The sequence below is a fragment of the Vigna angularis genome, chromosome 7 (assembly GCF_016808095.1).
Source record: "Vigna angularis cultivar LongXiaoDou No.4 chromosome 7, ASM1680809v1, whole genome shotgun sequence".
In the NCBI taxonomy this organism is placed as follows: Eukaryota; Viridiplantae; Streptophyta; class Magnoliopsida; order Fabales; family Fabaceae; genus Vigna; species Vigna angularis.
Genome location: NC_068976.1, coordinates 4518600 through 4542869, shown reverse-complemented (window position 1 = coordinate 4542869; position 24270 = coordinate 4518600). Strand labels below are relative to the sequence as shown.

General features: G+C 32.4%; 1 long non-coding RNA gene across 1 annotated transcript; it reads right to left on the bottom strand.

The window, feature by feature from the left end:
• Window positions 1-17275: 17275 nt before the first annotated feature.
• Window positions 17276-22968, bottom strand: LOC108337915 (uncharacterized). Its single transcript, XR_008250747.1, has 3 exons — window positions 22814-22968; window positions 22619-22699; window positions 17276-17516 (listed from the first exon to the last, which is right to left on the bottom strand). It is a non-coding gene; the product is annotated as an uncharacterized LOC108337915 (long non-coding RNA).
• Between the last annotated feature and the right edge of the window lie 1302 nt (window positions 22969-24270).

Sequence of the window (24270 nt, the reverse complement as noted above, 5' to 3'; positions counted from 1 at the left end):
TTTATGGTTCTACTTTGTTCTTCTCTTGGAACCATTTATCTTCTCCACTAGGTTTCTCATGTTTTTATGTTGTTTATGTGACTTTTTTGTTTCTAAGTCATTCATGTCCCTTTTGTTCAGTCTTATATGCTTATTTAGTATCATTTTGATTTTTGAATCCATCCATGTTGTCTAGAGTCATGTTTAGTCCTTGACATGTCTTTATTTTCAAGTTTAACCTTTGAAAAATCACCAAAAATACATGTTTGAGCAATTTTCAAAACTGTTTCATTTGAGTACCTTTGAGTGATTTTTCTTTGCATATTTGAGTTCATAATTGTTGTTAGATTATCAACTAGTTCATAGAGTTAGATTATCAACTAGTTCATAGAGTTAGATTATCAACTAATTAGATTATCAATTAGTTCTTAACTTTGCCTTGGCCTCATTACAATATGTGAAAAATCCTCATCATCATCAATTACATGTTTTTTTTAAGTATGTGAATATTAGAGTCTTATTAAATATGACGAGTGTTTACTTACATGTGTATTTTGAGTGAAAACACAAGTCGAAACACTTAAATGAATTTTAGTGAGAAATATAAATTTTAACTAGAGTAGTCTCTTTCATATTTGATTTTTTCAAAAGATTAGCTCATGTATGAAAAATATAATTTTTCCATTTATATGAACATGATAACTTGATTTCTAGAAGATTGATTTGTTTCGAGTGACGTTAATTTCGTTGATCCAGTATAGATTTGGAATAAAATTAATTCATAACAAAGTTTTAAAATTGTTCATTTTTTCTTAAGAGTGCAAAAGGATAAGTATGGAGGTGTGATAGGTGCATATTAAGGTTTAATTTTATATTTTTAATTAAAATTTTATGCTTAAAAGATTGATTTAATTAAGATTTGTGATTATTGGACTTATTGAGCTTGTCAAATAAAAATGTATTAAAATAATTTTTTTGTTGCATAAATATCTTTGGATATTTTAATGCTCGTTGATGTAGAAAGTTAAGTTTTGGTTCATTCAAAATGTGAAAATAAAGAATCAATGGCTCCAAATTAACAAAATGAGTAGATGAAGTAGCAAACTAAGGAAAAACATATAGCCCATCTTTAAGAACACCTTTAAGAATTATCTCCTCTGTATCTTGGTTATTAACATAGCAAGAGTTAGCATAAAATCCAAAGTAAAAGTTAACATCTTGAGCAAACTAGGAAAAACTCATTAGATTTTTTGTTACTATAATAAATCTTTCATAATGAGAGGAACATGATTATTTGAAACAATTCAAGAAGCATAACCAATTGGTGAATATGCATACCTGCACCATTTAATAGTGTTGGAACTAGTATAAAGGGCTTTCTTGGAGAAATTGTTGGAATCATTGGTGTTGTGATGCATTGCTCCACTATGTTGATACCACAAGGGGTCACTTATGATAAAGGGTGTTCCAAGAATGGATGAAACGATATCAACATTGTTTGTGTTAAAAATTGAAAAAGATTAGCTAAAGGATTACAATTGTTGTCAATATCATATCAGTGCCAAAATTGGTAGAAATGTGACAATTTTCCACAATTTTGACATTGTGGTTTATGTCAAGAGAAAGAATTTGAATTAGACAAACTACTCTTGTGATTTGGTCTAGATTGAGGAAAACATGAAGATTTATTAAAGTGGGATTTAAACCAAGAAGAATGGTGAGTAAATATTTTTTGGTTGGAAGAATTAAATTGAGATTTTTTTGAAGAACTAGATTGAGAGGCCCACAAGCAAGAAGCATGATTTTTTTCAACATAAAAGGTGACTAGAAGGTGATGTTTTTCAATACTCTCTTCTTGCGAAAGGAGCCATGCTTCAACTTCATCGACAATGTAGGGATCCAAGTGAGGCAGAATAGCAGTAATGAAACAATCATATTCTTCTAATAAACCATCTAGAATGGCTTCGATATGATCATTGGTGGAGATGGAGAGTAAATAGCGGCAAGCAATTTTCACATTTCTTAATATCAAAATGGTAGGTAGCAATTGACCAATCTTTCTTTGGAGATTGAATTTGAATATTGAACTTCTTGACACGTGTATTAGTTTGAGAGGCATAATAGGTCTTGAGATTTGCCCAAACTTGTGTAGCCATAGTAAGACCAATCATCTTGGCCAGAATGGTAGAAGGCATTGACATAAAGTGAGAAGTTGATCTTGTTGCTCATACTTTTGAAATTCAGGATTGACAATGTAACACCCCAAATACCAGGTGCCACATTACCCTTATCATGCATACAACCTAACGTTAATACTTATAAAGCTTGAATATCAATAGTTAAATGAGTACTTTGTTCAATGAGTACTCATCTAGAAAGTATTTGTTTACTCAACTCTTGGCAACTGATGAATGCATCATTTTATCATTATCGACATCTACTTATCTTAAGTTTGTAAAATAAAATCATGTAGTCTTAAAAGAACTACTTTAGCTAAATAATCCCAAATTCATTCACTTATCCTGTAGTCTAGAGTCTCCTTTATTCAATAGTATATCACCCTTAAATACCTTAGTTGACTCCTCTTAGGTATTTCTATTCATTTTCTTAAGTTCAAAATTTATACCTACAATATAACCACTTGACTCAATCAATATACTTAATTCAACTTCTTTAGTTCCTCTCAAAACCTCAAATTTTAACAAGAACCATTCAACTCCAATTCCCACCTCCCAATAATCACATAATATAGTATTATGAATCAGCCATACAATCAATAGACAACATCATAAAAAGATACTCAAACCATATATCATTATTAGTTACCACAAAACATAATATATAAATAAATCATTCATAAATTCAACAAAAATATCATCAAAATGCTCAAGTTCATTTCAATTGACAAACGAACAATAACCTTACAGCTTATCATCAACTTGTGGCTCATACCACTACGTCATCATCAACTTGGAAATAAGAGTAACTGGTTAGCTTGCGTTTCTTTTACTACTAGCAATATTCTCAGCTACTCAATTCCACATGAAAGAAGCTTTAGATCAATAATTTGAACATAAATGATAGAGATCTTTGACTTACAAAGACTCATCTTAAAGACGAAAGAGTAACATGCAAGCATGATTCACCACAAAGAAACACATCACCTAAACTGACTCAAAAGGAATGGTAAAGATGAACTTACTCAGCTTTAACTTCTAGTTAGTTCAAAAGATAACTTTTAACACCAAAGCTCCTTTCATGTCTTAATATCTTCAAACAACAAAGCAACAACATGATATTTCTAAAGAGAACTAAGAGAAAGAAGACAAAAGTGTGTTTTAGAAATATTAAAATTTGTAAAATGAAACTTAATGACTAAGTTTTTCTTTTATAATTCAAACTTTTAAAATAATTAAATAATACCAAGATAATAAACTTTTATCATAAATATCTATTCTCTTTTAGTTTCACATCATAAATTTTTAATCTTTTTATCTTTATTAGTATTATTTGTAACCAATTTAAAATTAAAAAAAAGATATAAATTAGAGGACATCAAATGCAATGAAGTTGCTTCAAGATTCACGGTTGAAAACAGAACACAGTTGCAACAAAGAGGCTTGGTTGGGTGATATGCAGAAAAAAGTATTATTGAACTCCCTAGGCTTATGCTTTTCCTGTCAGCTATGTACAAATCAAAGCTAATGTACTTATGCAAACTCTGATATGCAAGCTTGAGGATCTTTTCAATTTCTAAAGTTCAATTCCAAAGCTTAGATCAGCTTTACTATCGAATTCAATATACCTTGATATATATATATATGTGTGTGTGTATATATATATATGTGTATATATATATATATATGTGTATATATATATATATGTGTATATATATATATATATGTGTATATATATATATATGTGTATATATATATATATATATATGTGTGTGTATATATATATATATATATGTGTATATATATATATATGTGTATATATATATATATGATGTTGTTTCTCTCAATACCTTTCTCTTCATTTCTTCAACTACTTCCTTTGAGATCTTTTCTACTTTGAATTTTCTGATACAAAAAGAAGTTAAGAAGCAATAGCTTTGGCTCTATAAGCCATACCCCTAGATATACCTATGTTCCACTTCCTTTGAACTTTTTCACGAATATCTACACCCTTCATTTTAGGATTTTCTCTTATTGTTTTCTCCAACTTTGAGCTCAACCACTTGGCGTTAAGTAACTTGAGATTGAACTCCTTGCTACATGTGTGAATGTCATTTTTAGTTCTCAGCTGCCATGATTTCTCAGCCTCCATATAAGCACAATATATGGTCCATGGGCATTCTCCTTTTCCACCAAAGCACTTCATCCTCAATCTTCTTTTGTCATTTTTGACAAACTTTATATTCCTACCATTTTCCAATGCATACCCTTTTACATCATCTATAATATCTTGCTTATTTGTAAAAAAAGTCCCTACTTCCCATGTAAAGTCCACCATACTTTTTGGCATACAAAAAGTATTAAACCTCCCATAACCTTCATTGTCATTAACCTCTTCATCACTATCTGTTGCAGTAAGTAATTCCTCATATTTCTACTCCTCATCTTACAAACCTCTCTCATCATGATCATCACTTTCAACACTCACATCATCACTGTCTTTAAGACTTTCTACTTCTACTTCCACATTATCATCTATATCACCATTTATATCACATTGAACACTCACATCCACAAGTCCCTCTAAGCACTCATTATTTTCATGTACATCATATTCATCAGTAGATGTACTCCAACTACAAACATGAACTTCATCCTCCACAACTCCTTCAACATCATTAACATCTTCTTCAACCTCATGGAACTCTTCTACGTGACCATGACCTTCAACCTCTACTTCAACAGCATCATCATCTTCTTCACCCTCATGCACCTCTTCTAAGTCACCATCAACTTCACCATCTACATGAACATCGTCACCATCTTCTTCACCCTCTTCTTGTACTTCACCATCAGCATGAACTTTTCCTTGATCATTAGTAACATATTAAAGCATATTTATCACTTCAGGCTCAGAAACAGCATGTATAACGTATAAATGAACCTTACCATTAAGTCTACCTAAGTTAGCCATATGCATGGCATCAGTGTCATCAATCAATTCTTTCAACCTATTTTCCAACACTGAACCCCCTCCTACACAATACCATAATTGTTTAAAGTTATCATATCCAAAACTTTTCACTACACTAACAACCACAAAATAACTCCAGACATCAGGGTCAAAGGACAAAGTTGTTATCTCCCCTTCATACTTCAAGGTACCATCAATAATGAACTTCCCCCATGGTGGAAAACACAGTAAAAAACGCCGCCCATTAGGCACGACACAGTATCAATATATCTACACGCACAACACAATATGACGACAAAAAGGAATATATTAAAACAATAACAAAACACACTCACAAAGACTCATATAACTTTAAACATACATGGGGGACCTCCAAAACGCAATCAAGAACGCGGACCAAACCATAGGGAACCACAATCGAATATTATACTTTCCCAACTATAAAAAGTAAGACAATAAACCACAAAAACTGACCTTCGTTCAGATTAACCTCCACTCAACATGTGCTTCAGCATCGCGCTTCCAACGACAGAAGGTCCCACAGCTCACCTCGTGCTTCAACCTTTTCCACATGCACATGCACCGGTAATTCACCCACCAACACTCGCGCATCCACTCTTTCCCAACTATGAGACATGATCCCTAAAATACAAAATTCCCCCAATTTGATTTTGATTTCCCACTTGCAGAGACAATGGATGTTTCAGCAAAAAGAACAATATCATTTTCCATCTTTTCCCTTTCTTTAATTAACTTCAGCAAAAATTATAATATATTTACTTAATTCTTTAATTCTAAATTTTAAAAAATCGCATTCACACACGTTTTTATTGACACGTGTATTAAAAATGCAGTGTCACCAGGCCACGTCACACACTCATTAATGTTGTTTGATGAAATTGACAGAAAGGATTTATTTGCATCAAATTAACAAAAATAAGGACCCAATTAAGACGCCAAAAAATAAAGGAACCTATTTAAAATCCTGAACAAAAATAGAGACTTATTGAGACACTAAACCTAATTATAATTGTTCATTAGTTTGGTATATTTATTTTTGAATTAAATATGTGTTTTAGTTTCTAAACTTTAATGTAAAATTGGAATTTGTACATATTCAAAATTTTGATACAATTTGGTTTTCACAATTTAAAAATGAATTGATATATTTCTTCTAATGCAATTAAGTTACATTTTTTTATGTGTCAATTGACATTTAAACTTATCATTTGAATTATTTATAATATTTGGCAAATTCTAGTTCAAATATAAAAGCTCTTTAAAAAAAATACATTTAGATTAAGAGGATTATATTCATTTATTTTTGAGAACTAAAATATATTAAAATTTTAAATAAGGACAAATTTTAATTTTGTAATAGAGTTTAGAGACTAAATAAAAATACTAAATACATATTTATCCGTTTATTTAATTAATACACAACAATAAGTGATTTTATCTTAAAAAAAACCTTTTTTATATTTTTAAAATTTCTTATCATATGTTAAAATTAAAATATAATATAAAATTGTAATAATTATTCTTTTTAATTTACTTTTCGTAAATATTATATATTAGAATAAAATATATGTAATAATGTAATAAAATAACCAATATATTACTTAATTGAATAATTCTCGGGTTAAATATGTTTTTAGTCCCTATACTATCAAGCAGTTTTGGTTTTAGTCCCTCTTTCAAAGTAAGGTACATTTCAGTCCTCCTCCTTAAGGAAACTTTGATTTTAGTCCTCCAAAATTAACACCCTTAAAACCAGCTGATGTGGCCAACGGTAGATTGACACGATTTTTTTTTCTTGCGTTGAGTCAATGTTTCTCACCTAATGTGTTCTGATCTGCACACCCCATTTCTCATTCTCTCACCCCTCAAGGATGTCGAGAAGCGCTTGATCAAGATTTACGAGAACGACGGTGCCGACTACGACAACAACAACGAATCGTGGGAGGTTGGGTGGAAGATGGAAGGAAGAGACAAGGGAGAGAGAAGGAGAAAAGGTGAGAAACACTAACTCAGCGCAAGAAAAAAAAATCGTGTCAGTCTACCGTTAGCCATATCAGCTGGTTTTTAACGGTGTTAATTTTGGAGGACTAAAATCAAAGTTTCCTTAAGGAGGAGGACTAAAATGTACCTTACTTTGAAAGAGGGACTAAAACCAAAACCGTTTGATAGTATAGGGACTAAAAACATATTTAAACCATAATTCTCTAAAACAATTTAGTACCATAATTTAAACTGCTTTTTTATTACTTTCATGATCTCAATTAATATTTTCTATTTTCAATGTTAATCTAATCACAAGTAATGATAAAGACTAAAAGGAGCTAAAATAGTGACAATGATACAAAAATATAAAAATTATTTTATGATTACCAAAACCTTTAAATTTTTATATAAAGTTTTATTTCTAAAAATACAAAAAAATGGGGTCTTATTATGAAAGGTTGAGATATATTAATTTCCTAAGAGAAAATGCAAATTGCTGTAAAAAATAATCGTTGAAATGACAACCACTTATACGTTTGGTGAACAGAAAAATCAAAAGAAATGAGAAAAAGTTCACCAACCTTTTACTCTTCAACGGAGAATTATTTATTAAATGTAGAAAGGAAGCAAAACTACTTTATCACGTGATAACATAAGAATGAAGCATTTCATCTACCATCCGAGCACGTTGATGAGTTTGCGTACATCATTATAAAGGTAAATTAATATGAGAAAAAAACACATTTTGGTATTTATATTGTACACGTTATATATTTTATTTTCTACTTTTGAAAATAACGTATATTATATTAACATATAATTTAAGAGTAAAAAATAAGTGATTAATGTATCTTATCTTTCATTGAGTTCATGTTAGTTCAAGGAAAACTTTATGTTAAATATATGAAGTGATATTTTTTTAATTTTTTTACATTGAATGCCATGTGTCGGCCGTAAAAGGCTACAAGTATACAAGGTATATCGTGATCCAACGTAAACATTGTCCTTACATGTTTGACTTAGGGCATCCTGTGTAAAAACTAATTTTAATAATTATTTTATTTCTTCATTGTACTTGTGGCATGAAATGGAATGGTGACGGCTTTGCCTTGCAATGTCCTAATATTCACTTTCGCCAACTTGGTTAGGCTATTACTTCTTGCACTCTTACAATTACTTACGGCATCTCCATTTGAAAAAGGTTAAGACTTTGTTGACTTAAATGGATTTGGGAAAGAGTGTCTGAGGGGATTTGAAGATAAATTTTGTTATTGTTTATTTGAGTAGATTTGGAGGTAAGTGAGTGTGGATTTGGAAGTAAAGTTTGTGAGAATTAGTGTAGAATTTGATTGATATGACAGATTAAAAAAATTTACTTCTAAATTCATTCTCACTTACCTCCAAATTCACTCAAATAAACAACAACAAAATTTATCTTCAAATTCCCTCAATTACTCTCCTCCAAATTTATTCAAGTGAACAAAGCCTAAAAGATCATACTGTATCACATCACTACCGTAACACCGTTGCTGTAGAACATGAAAGCATTCTCATCTCCATTACCACCATCAGTTTTTCGTTCCAATATCCATAAACCATCATTTCACTCTATTGTATTAATTTGCTTAATTGCTTAGATTCTAAATTTTCCAACAACACAAAATTCAAGCAAAATCACTCAAACATGAATCAATAATAAAAAAACATACCATATTACATCAAATATACACATTACACCATATTCATTAGAAATCGTTCTCAAATACATTAGAGCAACATATAACACATCAAATTAATAAAACTCACACAATACATAATTTAAGACTATCTCTCTCTACTTGCTAAAATTACTCAATAAGCTTTTAATAAAATTAATAAAAGATACTCAAAACATTTTAGCTCACATACTACTCTATGTATACCTAAGAACAAGACAAGAACGATAAGAACATATGATTATAATCACTAATCAACAAAGCCTTATATTAATGATTAAAAAGATGTATGCAAGTAGAAGAAGACTCACATGCAATAGAAACAAAAATATACCAAGAAAAATGACTGAAACTCAACTTACGCAAATTAAAAATTATGTCAGTCCAAATTGAAGAACTCACTGCAAGGATCAATCGTAAAAAAACTTCAATCAAAAGAACAAAGATGAAAAACTCTTAGAAAGAAATCAGAAAACTCAAGAAAAGAGATTTTTAGAGAAATGATGTATTTTAAAAATAATGAAACTGATTTATAACACAACTACTTATACTAAAACCTTTTAATATTAAATTAATCAAATCTCATTATTTATTAACTACTGTTACTATTAATATATTATTTTTCTAATTGTTATCTACTATCACTTTTAAAATATTATTTTCTAAGTCTTTACACTTAATAATATTATAAAATCAAATTTGAAATTATGCATTCAAAACATAACACTTATTTTTTTAACTTTGAAATTGTGAAATCTGAAAATTATTTATATCACTAGATTTAGAGTTTTTTTTCACAAAAATGCATGAAAAGAATGTATTTTACATTTCTCACAATACGTGAATGTGCAAAAGAAAAATAATCAACATTTTTTATTTAATGTAAGATAAAAATTTAAGGATCAGATCACGTTTGTGTTCATGTTTGTTTTAAATGAAAATTCACAATAGAAATTTAAAATTTTTATGTAGAACTAGTCTATTTAGGCTAATAACATAGAAAATTTTTCAATGAAAATATATTAAATATAATTTTAAATACAAAACTATTAAATTTTGAGTACAATTTGAAAATTATTTTAATGATAATATTTGATTTTTAAAATAAAACCAATATAACCTCATACATGATATGCAAGGAAATAAAATCAATAATTAAAGTTATTGAATTACTCTAATGAATGAACAAAAATGTAGCATTTGAAATCAAACGAAAGAAATATGAATGATTCACAACTTATAAATGAGAAATTAAAAACATAGGACCAGACCAAAACACAAATAAATTATGAAAAAATAAAAATAAATATAAGTAAGAAATTGAGGAAATTGGTAAACAAAGGTTAAGTATATTTTCTATTTGGCTTCATTTGTGACATTTCAAATATATAGCAGATATATATATATGTAAAGACATCACCAATTGATAATAATAGAAAGCAGTTAAGAGATGTACTTAAAGTATTATAAGATTACAGTCTTCCAGAATTTACTAAGAAATTAAAACTTCAAGCACTAGAGTATTCCAAAATATGTCCAGAATTTGAAACTTAAAACATAACAAGGTTCTTCAAAATGACATAAGAGAACTAAGAATTCCTAGTGAGTCTAAGCTGCAGCATCATCTTCATTTCTCTCCAATGTTGCCTCCAAAGAAACCCCATCTTCCTCTGCTCACATCCAAGTGGATGATCATTGCAAAAGAAAACACATACAACAAGCACACAAACAAGCAAGGGTGAGCTAGATATAAAAATCATGTTATTAAATCACACACGACATGTAAAAGCCACTCAAACATGGTACATTGACATCACAAGACTCATTGTTTTATAGACCGACTCGTCCGGACCAGAATGATTGCCGAGCTATGGCGGGTTATGCACTCGTGGTGGCCTCTATTGCTTTGCAAAGTCGTTGCCAATGGGTTCCACCCTACTACACTCACGAGGTTAATCCGTTCCGCGCCCTGGAGCATACTGGAAGCCTCCAAGACTAGGACCTCCTGCTACTCCTCACCACATGGATCAATCCTCTCTACTTGAGAATGAAAGACCATTAGAGCGTCAGGAAAACCCCCAAGAATGAGCTACCATGCAGTCATTCTACACTAAGGATCTCACCAAGAGATCCTACACAAATGGAACTTGATTTACAACTTAGATCATACTTTCATCACTTTGTAATCATATACTTTCTGCCACAATCAAGATATACACAATCTCAACAATATACATTACTCACCACTCACAAATTATAAAAATAACATCTCCACAATTGAATCTAAGTTAATCAATACCAAGAACCAAACAACTCCAACTAACCCATAACAGCTCATAAAATGCATCAATTTATACATACCAACAAGTAATATAATTATTGATTAACACTCACATTTCAATATAAGAAACAATTATCCTTACTTTCAATATATATATATATATATATATATATATATATATATGGATCTTTACTTTAAATTCCATACACACAGTGACTGATTTCTTAAAATTATAATTGACTAGAAATTAACACATGATAACTTTATGCATCTACAATAAACTTATTTTATTTTATTTTCATCCTTCTTTCTTTACCCCAATTGGTCACCGGAGAGGACCTAGATGTTTGAACGCATCAAACTCACCTTCGATGCCAGTACATATGACTAGTCACAACAGACTGGACCAGGCCAGGGCTGCTCTATGATCAGGGATGTGCCAACTCAGGTTTTTAAGGTTCCTCTATCCTACCAACAAAGAAAGGCTCTCAATAATTAACAATTAATTTATTTAAATTATCTACCCTGTTCTCTTATGCTCTAAATTTGAAATGCTTAATTTTAATATTTTCACTTCCTCTCACAGCAACCTCAAACAGTACCTGTACATCTATTTAATACCCATATACATGCTATTACAGAACCCTTACTCCCGACCTTCCAACAAGATCAATTTCAGCCAACAAACTCATTCAAAGCAGATTAAATTCATCACATCACAACATGCACAATTTCACAGTTTCAGTTATAACACCCAATACAATAAAAGTCATAAAACAGTTTCATAAGAGCACACCAGTTCAACATTCATATGCATATATTTTTATAAAAGAAATTCATACAAAAATAATTAGCTCCGCTTACCTTGAAGTTGAGTAGTATAGTCAACTAGAGTGCTCTAACCGTGCCTTCACAGAGAAAACCCAAACAGTGCCCTACAACCACCTAAATGGTGATGGAAACAGCTCTTAGAGCTAGAATAGACAGAGAATCAAAAGGAGCACCATGAAACCAGTAAAGTTGCATGCTCTAAGTTCAAGAAAAAGTGGAAAAATTGACTTACCCGTCCAAATAGAAATCTAATCGGATAGAAGGGAAGCTCTCAACTCCGTGAGCGAAAGAACACCACCTATTTGAAATTTCAACGGTTCAAATGAGTGCAAGGGTAGAGAGAAGGCAGAGCAAGAAGGAGAAAATGGAAATGAGTTTAGAGAGAGAAAAGGGAACTGGAAAATGAACTCAGAGCTGGAAAAATGAGGCCTCTTCTAAGGTCCTAGTGCCCTTAGCTTCTACGACCAGGCTGCAAGGCCAGTAGCCTTACATTTTCAGGCTCTTACATTCTCCCACACTTCAAAAATTTTCAACCTCGAAAATTAGACTTACCAATGAATAGTTGAGGATATGACTCTCGCATTTCTTCCTCAAGCTCCCAGGTAGAGTCACCCGTTCTACCATCCCAGATAACTTTGACCAAACTGACAGTTTTGCCTCTAAGCCACTTGTTCTGGCTCCCCTTAATTCTGACCGGTTGTACCTCCACGGATAGATCTTCTCTGACACTGACATCTTCAGCTTCTAGTACATGAGACGGATTCGGTACATATTTCCTAAGCTATGAGACATGAAAAACTAGATGAAGGTTAGCCAGCCAGGATGGCATGGCTATCTCATAAGCTACCGGTCCTATGCGCCGTAAAATCTGGTAAGGACCAAGATACCTAGGAGATAGTTTCCTAGCACGAATGGCTCTTCCTACACTAGTAGTAGGAGTCACTCGGAGGAACACATGATCTCCAACTGCAAACTCCAACGGCCTGCGTCTCCGATCAACATAGGACTTTTGCCTATTCTGAGATGCCCGCATCCTTTCCTGTATAAGCTTCACCTTCTCTGTAGTCTGCTGAACTATCTTTGGCCCTGTTAACACGTATTCTCCCTCCTGAAACCAACACAAAGGTGTTCTACAACGTCTTCCATACAAGGCTTCAAACAAAGCCATACCGATACTGGCCTGGTAGTTGTTGTTGTAAGTGAACTCAGCCAGTGGCAATATCTCATCCCATACCCCTAGGTGATCCAAAATACAAGTCCTCAACAAATCTTCAAGCGATTGGATCGTCCTTTCAAACTGTCCATCCGTCTGGGGATGATAAGCCGAGCTCATCTGTAGTCTGCTTCCCATCTTTCTCTAAAGGGTTTGCCAAAACCTGGATGTGAACCTCGGGTCTCTATCTGATACAATACTCGAAGGCACCCCATGTAACCTCACTATCTCCTTAACATACAGTTGCGCCAGCTTCGCCATAGACATCCTCAAATCGATTGCCAAGAAGTGGGCACTCTTGGTCAATCGGTCCACTATTACCCATATTGCGTCGTGTCTTCGAACAGCGCGTGACAAATGGGTAACAAAGTCCATAACGATGCTATCCCATTTCCACTAAGGAATTTCCAACTATTGCAATAGACCTCCAGGTCTCTAATGCTCTATCTTAGCCTTCTGACACGTTAAACAAGAGGCAATAAACTGAGCTACATCTCTCTTCATACCAGACCACCAAAAAGACTCCTTGAGGTCTTGATACATTTTAGTCATGCCAGGATGCATGCTAAAACAACTTTTATGACCTTCCTCCATGATTAGCTTCTTTAATCCCGAATTGCTAGGGATATAGACTCTGCCTTTGAATCTCAAAATATCATCAGCCCCCAAGGCAAAATCTTTACCTTGTTTAGTCCCAATCAAACTAGCTGACGTTTGGAGCTCAACATCTTTCAACTGCTCTTCTTTGACATTCCTCAACAAATCATTGGATACCACCAAATTACTGCATCTGATGTTGTCAGCTTCAAACTCTATCTGCAACTTCAAATCTCTGAAGCTTTCTACCAGCTCTAACTCTCTGACCATCAAGGCTGAAATATGCCCTAACTTCCTGCTCAATGCATCTACCACCACATTAGCTTTTCCAGGGTGATAGAGGAGATCAAAATCAAAGTATTTAAGGAATTCCATACATCTTCTTTGCCTCATATTAAGCTCCTTTTGATCAAAGAGGTATTTTAAGCTCTTATGATCACTGAAAACCTGAAATTGTGCGCCATACAGGTAGTGCCTCCAAATCTTCAAAGCAAATACCACAGCCGCCAACTTCAAGTCATGAGTGGGGTAATTCTTCTCATGAACCTTGAGTTGTCTTGATGCATATGTCACTACCTTCTTCTCCTGCCTCAGTACACATCCTAATCCCTGATGAGAGGCATCACAAAACACCTCAAAAGGTTTACCTGTGTCAGGGATAACCAACACTGGTGCACTAGTCAACCTTTTCTTTAGCTCTCGGAAGCTAGTCTCACAACGGTCTGTCTAAACAAAAGGTTGATCCTTCCTAGTCAGTTGCGTCAACGGCGCCACAATCCGAGAAAAGTTCTTAATAAAACGACGATAGTAGCCCGCTAAGCCCACAAAGCTCCTGACCTCTGTAACAGTCTTAGGTCTCTCCCACTAAAGTATTGCTTGCACCTTAGCGGGATCAATAGAAATTCCTCTAGCTGAAATCACGTGCCCAAGAAAAAGAACTTCTTCCATCCAAAACTCACACTTAGACAGCTTAGCATACAATCTTCTTTCTCTGAGTACTCCAAGCACTGCCCTAAGGTGATCTTCATGTTCTTCCCGAGTCTTAGAGTAGACAAGTATGTAATCTATAAATGCTACCACAAACTTGTCCAAGAAGGGTCTGAAAATCCGATTCATATAGTCCATGAAAATGGGTGGAGCATTTGTCACACCAAAAGGCATAACCACATTCTCATAGTGGCCATATCTAGACCTGAACGCCGTCTTCTGTACATCATCCGCTTTCACCAAGATCTGATGATAGCCCGACCTCAAATCAATCTTAGAGAACATTGTAGCTCCATATAGTTGATCCATCAAGTCATCTATTCTCGGCAACAGATACTTATTCTTGATCGTCAACTTATTCAACTGTCGATAGTCAACGAACAACCTTGAGCTACCATCCTTCTTCTTTACCAGTAACACTGGTGCACCCCACGGCGAAGCACTCGGCCGGATAAACTGTTTCTCTAACAGCTCTTCAATCTGCTTTTTCAACTCAGCCAACTCGGCTGGAGCCATCCTATAAGGGGCTATAGATATTGGCCCTGCTCTTGAGACCAGATCAATAGAGAACTCCACTTCCCGCGGAGGAGGTAAACCAGGAACTTCTTTAGGAAAGACATCCATGAAGTCATTCACAACCAGAAGGTCTACACTCTGGTTCCCATGCGCTGGAGAGTTTAAATCAAAAGTCTCGTCCATATGAAACATGATTAGGAAACAGCTAGCACCCTCAAAGATGTCTTGCCTCAATACACCGAGGGATAACGACAAGTCTTCATCTTCTTTGGGAAATATTAGCTTCTTACCACCACAATCTAAAAGAATATGATTGGCTGTTAACCAATCCATTCCCAGAATTACCTCTAGCCCTTGTAGAGGTAGACAAATAAGGTTCACTCTGAACCTACACCCCTCGACCTCAATAGGACATCTAGGGCACACGTTAGATGTCTTAACTAACCCCGGTGCTGGTGTAGATACCATCAGGTCGCACATAAGTTCTCTAACTACTAAACCCAGCCTCTCCACACAAGCCTCTGACACAAATGAATGCGTCGCCCCCGAATCAAACAGTGCCACACAAGAAGCTCCAGATAATAAGCAGCTACTAACAATGAGATTACCTGCGCTGGTTGCCTCAGCTCCGGTCAACGCATAGACTCTCCCGACTGCCTAGGGTCTATGCCCACCCCTCTGAATAGATCTGCCAGCCTGGCGTGACTAGGGTCCTACCCTCCTAGCAGTAGGACAGTCTCTGGCATAGTGTCTCTCTTGCCTGCAGATATTACACCTCTTATACCCTACTAGCTGAGGGCAAGCAATCTGGAGGTGTGGTCCACCACACCTGAAGCATCTCACGGGGCTTGCAAAGATGGACTGCCCCGATGACTGAGAGGAAGATCCCCTGGACCCGGAGGAAGTGGGTCTAGAGAAAGGGGTACTCCTAGAACTGGAGCCTCCCTTGGATATCATAGGTCCACCAACCCTCAGTGGTTGGCTCTGATGTCTCTAAGGCCCCTCAGATTCCTTTTTAGTCTTCTCCATGTCCCGAGCCATCTCCACCAGAGTAGGAAATTCCTTGATGCGTAACCCCTTCACAAGCAGCTTGATATCATCTCTCAATCCGTTCTCAAAGTTCCTGCATTGCCACTCTTCATCTACCGCCATAGTGTTGAAGCGGAGCAGATGTTTGAAACGATCGGCATATTCTGATACTGTTTTGTTGCCCTGTACCAACTCCAGGAATTCCACTTCTTTGGCAAATCCAACACTGTCAGGGAAGTACTCGGTGTAGAACTTGACCCTAAACAGCTCCCAGGTAATAGGAGTCTCACTCCTCTCTAGTATCATCCTTATGCTGCTCCACCAGTGGCCAGCTTCCCCGGTCAATAGATATTGGGTGTAGGCCAGCTTTTTCTCATCGGGACACCCCTTAGCCTCATACATCCTTTCCATGTCCCTAAACCAGTGATCAACTTCGTCAGGGCTGCATTTTCCAGTGAATCGGAATGGATGATGTTGGAGAAAGCTCTCCAGATTCCACTCTTGGACAAGAGTAGCAAAGAAAGAAGAACCTGGAGTGGCCCTGCCACTAGTCAGCACTTCCATAAGTTGCCTTTGAGTGTTCTCAGATGACACTCTTGCATTCTGTGCAGCTACCCTCGCGGCTTCCAGATTTTGTAAAGCTATGGTGTTCTGATGAACCAATGCAGCATTCTGCTGTTGTAACGCCTGAAGCACCGTATTTAACATCTGATTAGAGTTAGACGGATCGACCTGTGGGGGAGAAGGAGGAAGCCTAGGTGTCATCTTCTGTTCACATAGGGAGGAAAGACCATCAGTCCAACTCAAACAAAATAGAACACCCAACTTTGAACATGATTAAGAGTACACAAGCATAAGCAAGACACACACCTACCCTACAGGATTTCCTAAGGACAGAAACTGCTCTGATACCATAAATGTGACATCCCAAATATATAGCAGATATATATGCAAAGGCATCACCAATTTATAATATTAGAAAGCAGTTAAGAGATGTACTTAAAGTATTATAGGATTACAGTCTTCCAGAATTTACTAAGAAATTAAAACTTCAAGCACTAGAGTATTCCAAAATATGTCCAGAATTTGAAACTTAAAACATAACAAGGTTCTTCAAAATGACATAAGAGAACTAAGAATTCCTAGTGAGTCTAAGCTGCAGCATCATCTTCATTTCTCTCCAATGTTGCCTCCAAAGAAACCTCATCTTTCTCTGCTCAAATCCAAGTGGATGATCATTGCAAAAGAAAACACATACAATAAGCACACAAACAAGCAAGGGTGAGTTAGATATAAAAATCATGTTATTCAATCACACACGACATGTAAAAGCCACTCAAACATGATACATTGACATCACAAGACTCATTGTTTTATAGACCGACTCGTCCGGACTAGAATGATTGTCGAGCTATGACGGGTTATGCACTCGTGGTGGCCTCTACTGCTTTGCAAAGCCGTTGCCAATGGATTCCACCCTACCACACTCACGAGGTTAATCCGTTCCGCACCCTATATCATACTAGAAGCCTCTAAGACTAGGACCTCCTGCTACTCCTCACCACATGGATCAATCCTCTCTACTTGAGAATGAAAGACCATTGGAGCGTTAGGAAATCCCCCAAGACTGAGCTACCATGCAGTCATTCTACACTAAGGATCTCACAAAGAGATCCTACACAGATGGAACTTGATTTACAACTTGGATCATACTTTCATCACTTTGTAATCATATACTTTCTGCCACAATCAACATATACACAATCTCAACAATATACATTACTCACCACTCACAAATTATAAAAATAACATCTCCACAATTGAATCTAAGTTAATCAATACCAAGAACCGAACAACTCCAACTAACCCATAACAGCTCATAAAATGCATCAATTTATACATACCAACAAGTAATATAATTATTGATTAACACTCGCGTTTCAATATAAGAAACAACTATCCTTACTTTATTATATATATATATATATATATATATATATATATATATATATATATATATATATATGATACGTACAGTATCTTGTAAATATACATATTTATATTATATTAGAAGCACATCAAACTCTCTTTTTAGGCACCTGTTTTGCTGCAATCAAGGCTACTCTGGATTCTAAATTAATCATAACTAACTGTAGAGCTATCAAATGAGCCCCTTTAATAAGATTTGGCCCTAGCCCATGTGGGTTGGGGCCAAAAAAGCCCACAAGGCCAAAAAAACTCTTTATTAAAAAAGTCCACAAGGCTAAAAATCCCTAAAGCCGTATAGGCCAAGGCCAGCCCATGGGCTTTCCTTTTTACAAAATTTAACGTCCAGAAACATAATATCATCATACAAGTAATCACAAATCATGTGTATTTTTTATCCAGCTTTCATTTTATTTTTGTTAGTAATAACTTATAACCATAATTGATTCATGTGTAATTATATTTTTTTACCAATAAAATTAATTTTCTACTTCATAACTGTTTCTATATTAATTAGTTTAATAATAATGCTTTTATACAACTATTCCTTAATTTCCAAATTTTGTTTTGATAATTTTCTCATCTTAATTTTGGTTTATAAATTTGACAGTTTAGAAATATCCACATAAAATAGGTTTAAAAGTTAAAAATTTAATTTAATTTGTAAAATTTTGATGGACTAACGAATTTATTTATAGATGGTAATCTATTTTGTCACTAGTTTAAATCAATATCATTCGATTAAGATTTGTGATCAAAATTACATTATTTTTAATTGGTGTGAACATGTTAATTTTGACTGAATAACTTTTTAACTTTTTTAATTTTCCAAATTTAATAAAATTAATATTTATTATTTATAAAGTTATATAATTCTTTTAAAAAAAATTTATGAAACATATAATTTAGTCATTTACATCAATTTATATATTTTTATGTCCTTTTCATATATTTTATATTATATTCATTTGTCTTTTTTATTAGTTTCTTATTAAGAGACATTGATGTAATTTATTTATTATAATAATTATTATAATTTTTATTTATTTTATATGTTAATAATTAAATACAATAATAATTTTAATTTTAGTATTATAAATTATAACATTATATTTATTTAAAAATATTGTATCTATTATTTAATTATTTTTTATTACAATCGTCTCAATTATGATAAATAATTCAATAAAATTGATCTTTGTTGGATAAAGATAAGTCTGATTTTAAAATATTAATTTAATATAAAAGGTTAGAAAAAAAATCTGATTTTATAACCACTAGGATTACATCTAGATCTTGTATACTAACATATATGATATTTATAACAATTTTGCCTAACAAGGATTTTCACTAAAAAGTTAGTTCTTTTATTACGTGAAATTAATTTTAAACTTTATAAAGTTTGTGGTTTAATTTTTTAATGTATATATATCTATACAAAACATTCAACAAAAGAATTTTATATGACAAACTATAAAAAATAAAAATTTTACACCGATATTAAAAATTCATCTAATTAGTATATTTGAATTTAAAATCTATCCATAATTAATATTTCAAATATTTATATAGATATCAGAATTCGATTATTGAAAAATGGAATTTTCAACTGTATTACTTTTATAATTTCTATTTTGAAATTTTTTTCATTTTCTTTTAAATAAAAATAATAATAAAAATTTTCTTTTTTAACTTTCCAAAATAATAAAATTATATATTTAAAATATACTTATAATTAAAAAATTATTTTAAATATTTTTTTATAAAATCAATATTTATACATTTATATTTAATTAAAAAAATATTAAATATCATGTAAATTTTGGAAATTATTGAACTTGTAAAGTAAATAAAAGAAATAACTAAAAAAACATTAAAAGTGAATTAATTTAGTTTGGAGCCTAGCCCCATCCTAACCCTACCCCAGCCCACTTTATGTGGGGCTTTAGGGGTTGGGGCTTTTAAAAAAAACCCCTATTAAGTGGGGAGAGTTACTCCCTACACCACCACACTTTTTTTAAATTCCAAAACTATCCTTTATATTTTAAAATATCCTACACCTCATCTTTTTCTCTTCAACGGATGTCGACATCCGTTGAAGAAAAAATTCTTCAACGGATGTGCCACATCCGTTTAGTCTGGGAGTTTTTCATGTATTCTGTTTGTCAAATATTGGTAGTGAACGTTTTAGGTATTTTAACCTTTATAAATGAGTTGTTTTAAATTGTAGGTAATTCAACTCATGTTGCAGTTGCAATTTTTGTACGAACATGCTAACCTATTTTGAGAAATGTTAAAGTATGCATTCTTCTTATGACGTGTGCTAAAGTCAATTTTAAATCCATTTTTTATTCCTACTTTGTGCTTTTCATGGATGGTTAGTCAACTTTCTTCTATGACTAAGAACTATCACTAATGCTGAGATGGTTAACTGCTCCCTTCTCTCACAACATCGTGCTTATTGCTTAATGTAATCTATTCATGAAACAATGTTTTTTTTCTTCCTTGTGATGTTTGTAGGAACTTGGTGGAATTAGCACTGGCATGGAACGACAAAAGACTTTGCTGCAGGAACGGACGGATGTCAACATCCGTTGGAGGTGAAACGGATGTTGACATCCATTTTAGAGAAGGGTAAAATTGGTATGGGGTGGTGCAGAGAGTATTTGGTGGTGGTGGAGGGAGCAACTGCCTTAAGTGGGCTAGAAAATTGAGACTTGATTTTAGAAGGGGTCAAGGTCAACCCATGGACCAGGAGCTCAAATGACACCTCTAACTAACTGTTCACCTTGTAAATCATAAAGTGCAAAATGGATATTGAAGTTATTGTTTGAAAATACCAACACACCATTAAACTAATATATATATATATATATATATATATATATATATATATATATATATATATATATATATATATATATATATATATATATATATATATATATATTACGTATTTTATCTTATAAATATATATATATATATATATATATATATATATATATATATAATAATATAATGTAAATATATATATTTATAAGATATATTTATATATATATATATATATTTATATATATATATTACGTAACATATATATTTTTATATTATATTAAACTAATATATATTATATTAAATATATATATATATATATATATTATATTAAATATATATATATATATATATATATATATATTATATTATATATATATATATATTTATACATGAATCTTTACTTTAAATTCCAAACACATACTCACTGATTTCCTAAAATTATAAGTGACTAAAAATTAACACATGATAACTTTATGCATCTATAATCAACTTGTTTTATTTTATTTTCATCCTAGTAGAGATCTTTCTTTATCCCAATTGGTCACCGGAGAGGATCGAGATGTCTGAATGCATTAAACTCACCTTCGACGCCAGCACATATGACTAGTCACAACTGACTAGACCAAGTCAGGGCTCCTCTATGATCAGGGATGTGCCAACTCAGGTTTTTAAGGTTCCTCTATCCTACCAACAAAGAAAGGCTCTCAATAATTAACAATTAATTTATTTAAATTATCTACCATGTTCTCTTATGCTCTAAATCTGAAATGCCTAATTTTAATATTTTCACTTCCTCTCACAACAACCTCAAACAGTATTTGTACATTGTTAGCCTTATGCAGAAAAGAGGTTACATTTTAAGAATATATTTATCCCATTTATTTTATTTCCTTTTCAGTTAATAACCGTTTTATTCAAAAACCGTTTTCAAACGTGTGGGTGTGTCATTATTCCCACAACAATCTCTTCTAACGTTATAAAAAATACTCTATGATGGTTTTTTGGAGCACTACAGAAAATTTCATATCAGGTCATTGAGCCTACTCTTTATTTCATATACATCACCATCGTGTTTTAAGAGCAAGGGTTCAGAAACCAGAATTTAAGCAAGCATACAACAATGGCTGGAGGTTGGTCTTTCTGCTTCCGCTTTTCTTTCTTATAAATCTGAATATGATTAAATGTGCTTGTTTTTGAGATATTTAGATTTATCAAATCTTTAGTATGAACTGTTTACATACATCTATTTAATACCCATATACATGCTATTACAGAATCCTTACTCCAGACCTTCCAACAAGATCTATTTCAGCCAACAAACTCATTCAAAACAGATTAAATTCATCACATCACAACATGCACAATTTCACAGTTTCAGTTATAACACCCAATACAATAAAAGTCATAAAACAGTTTCACAAGAGCATACCAGTTCAACATTCATATGCATATATTTTTATAAAATAAATTCATACAAAAATAATTAGCTTCACTTACCTTGAAGTTGAGCAGTATAGTCAACTAGAGTGCACTAATCGTACCTTCACAGAGAAAACCCAAACAGTGCCCTACAACCACCTAAATGGTGATGGAAACAACTCTTAGAGTTAGAATAGACAGAGAATCAAAAGGAGCACCATGAAACCAGTAAAGTTGCATGCCCTAAGTTCAAGAAAAAGTGGAAAAACTGACTTATCCGTCCAAATAGAAATCTAATCGGATAGAAGGGAAGCTCTCAACTCCGTGAGCGAAAGAACACCACCTATTTGAAATTTCAACGGTTCAAATGAGTGCAAGGGTAGAGAGAAAGCAGAGCAAGAAGGAGAAAATGGAGATGAATTTAGAGAGAGAAAGGGGAACTAGAAAATGAACTCAGAGTTGGAAAAATAAGGCCTCTTCTAAGGTCCTAGTGCCCTTAGCTTCTTGGGCCAGGCTGCAAGGCTTAGTAACCTTATATTTTCAGGCTCTTACATCATTGATCTTTTGGTTTTTTATTCCTTTTTACGTTATCTAATTCGGTTCTTTAATTTATTTATTTTTGTTTCATTAAGTTTTTGTATTTATTAAAATGATCTAAGTCTTTTATGTTAGATTGACGTTAATATAGTTTTTTATACATCATATGTTAATTTATAGTATTTTCATTTTCTTTTAATTTTTTTAAATAAATTGTCATGTCTCAAGTTAGTGTTGTGTTATGTAACAATGGTAGTGTCATGTGACAGTGTTAGGATCATGTATAAGCGTGATTGTCACATATTGATGTCTTGTATTCAATTTAGTTTTTATATTTGAAATATTTATTCAATTGAGTCTCAATTTTATTTTTCAATTAAAATTAAAAAGAAATACATATATTAGAAAATGTATAGTAACACTTGTAACTTTTGAATTTTAATATTTTAATATGTTAAGTGTCACTTTAAATTTACATTTTTAATATTTTTAAAAAAATTATAAGTTTAAATAGAATTTTTTTTATTGAAATTTAAAACGTAAAGAATATAATTAGTTTAAATATTTGGATGGAGTGATTTAAATATAAATTTAAAAAAATTATTTCAACGTGTATATATAAATTTTTTTAATTTAATTAAATAAAAATTTCAATTATAAATTTAAAAAAATTATTTCAACGTGTATATATAAATTGTTTTAATTTAATTAAATAAAAATTTCAAATATAAGATGTCATGTGACACTAACGTAACACTGATACTGACATGTGACACTAACATTATTATGTGACACGAAAATAACTTATAATTTTTTTAATTAATTTAAAAAAAAATTAAATAATAAATAATGTCACGAACTAATGTGACATGTATTAATGTAACATTGCATCAATATAATGTAAATGACTTAATTAGATATTTTTAAAATTTGAGAACTTAATTAAGAAAATAAATAAATTAAAAGAGAGCTTTTTTATTTTGTAGTTTTCTTCTTTTATCATATATTATGTAAGTCCGTTAAGTAGTTTCACCTTCTCAGTTAATAATATCTTCGCATTGCACACATAAATATAAAAATTCCCATTTTTATGGGTAGTTTGGAAATAAAAAATATCATTTTAGATTGTGTAATATGAAAACCAAAAATAATGTTTTGATTTTATAATTCAAAAACCAAAAGTATTTTTAGAC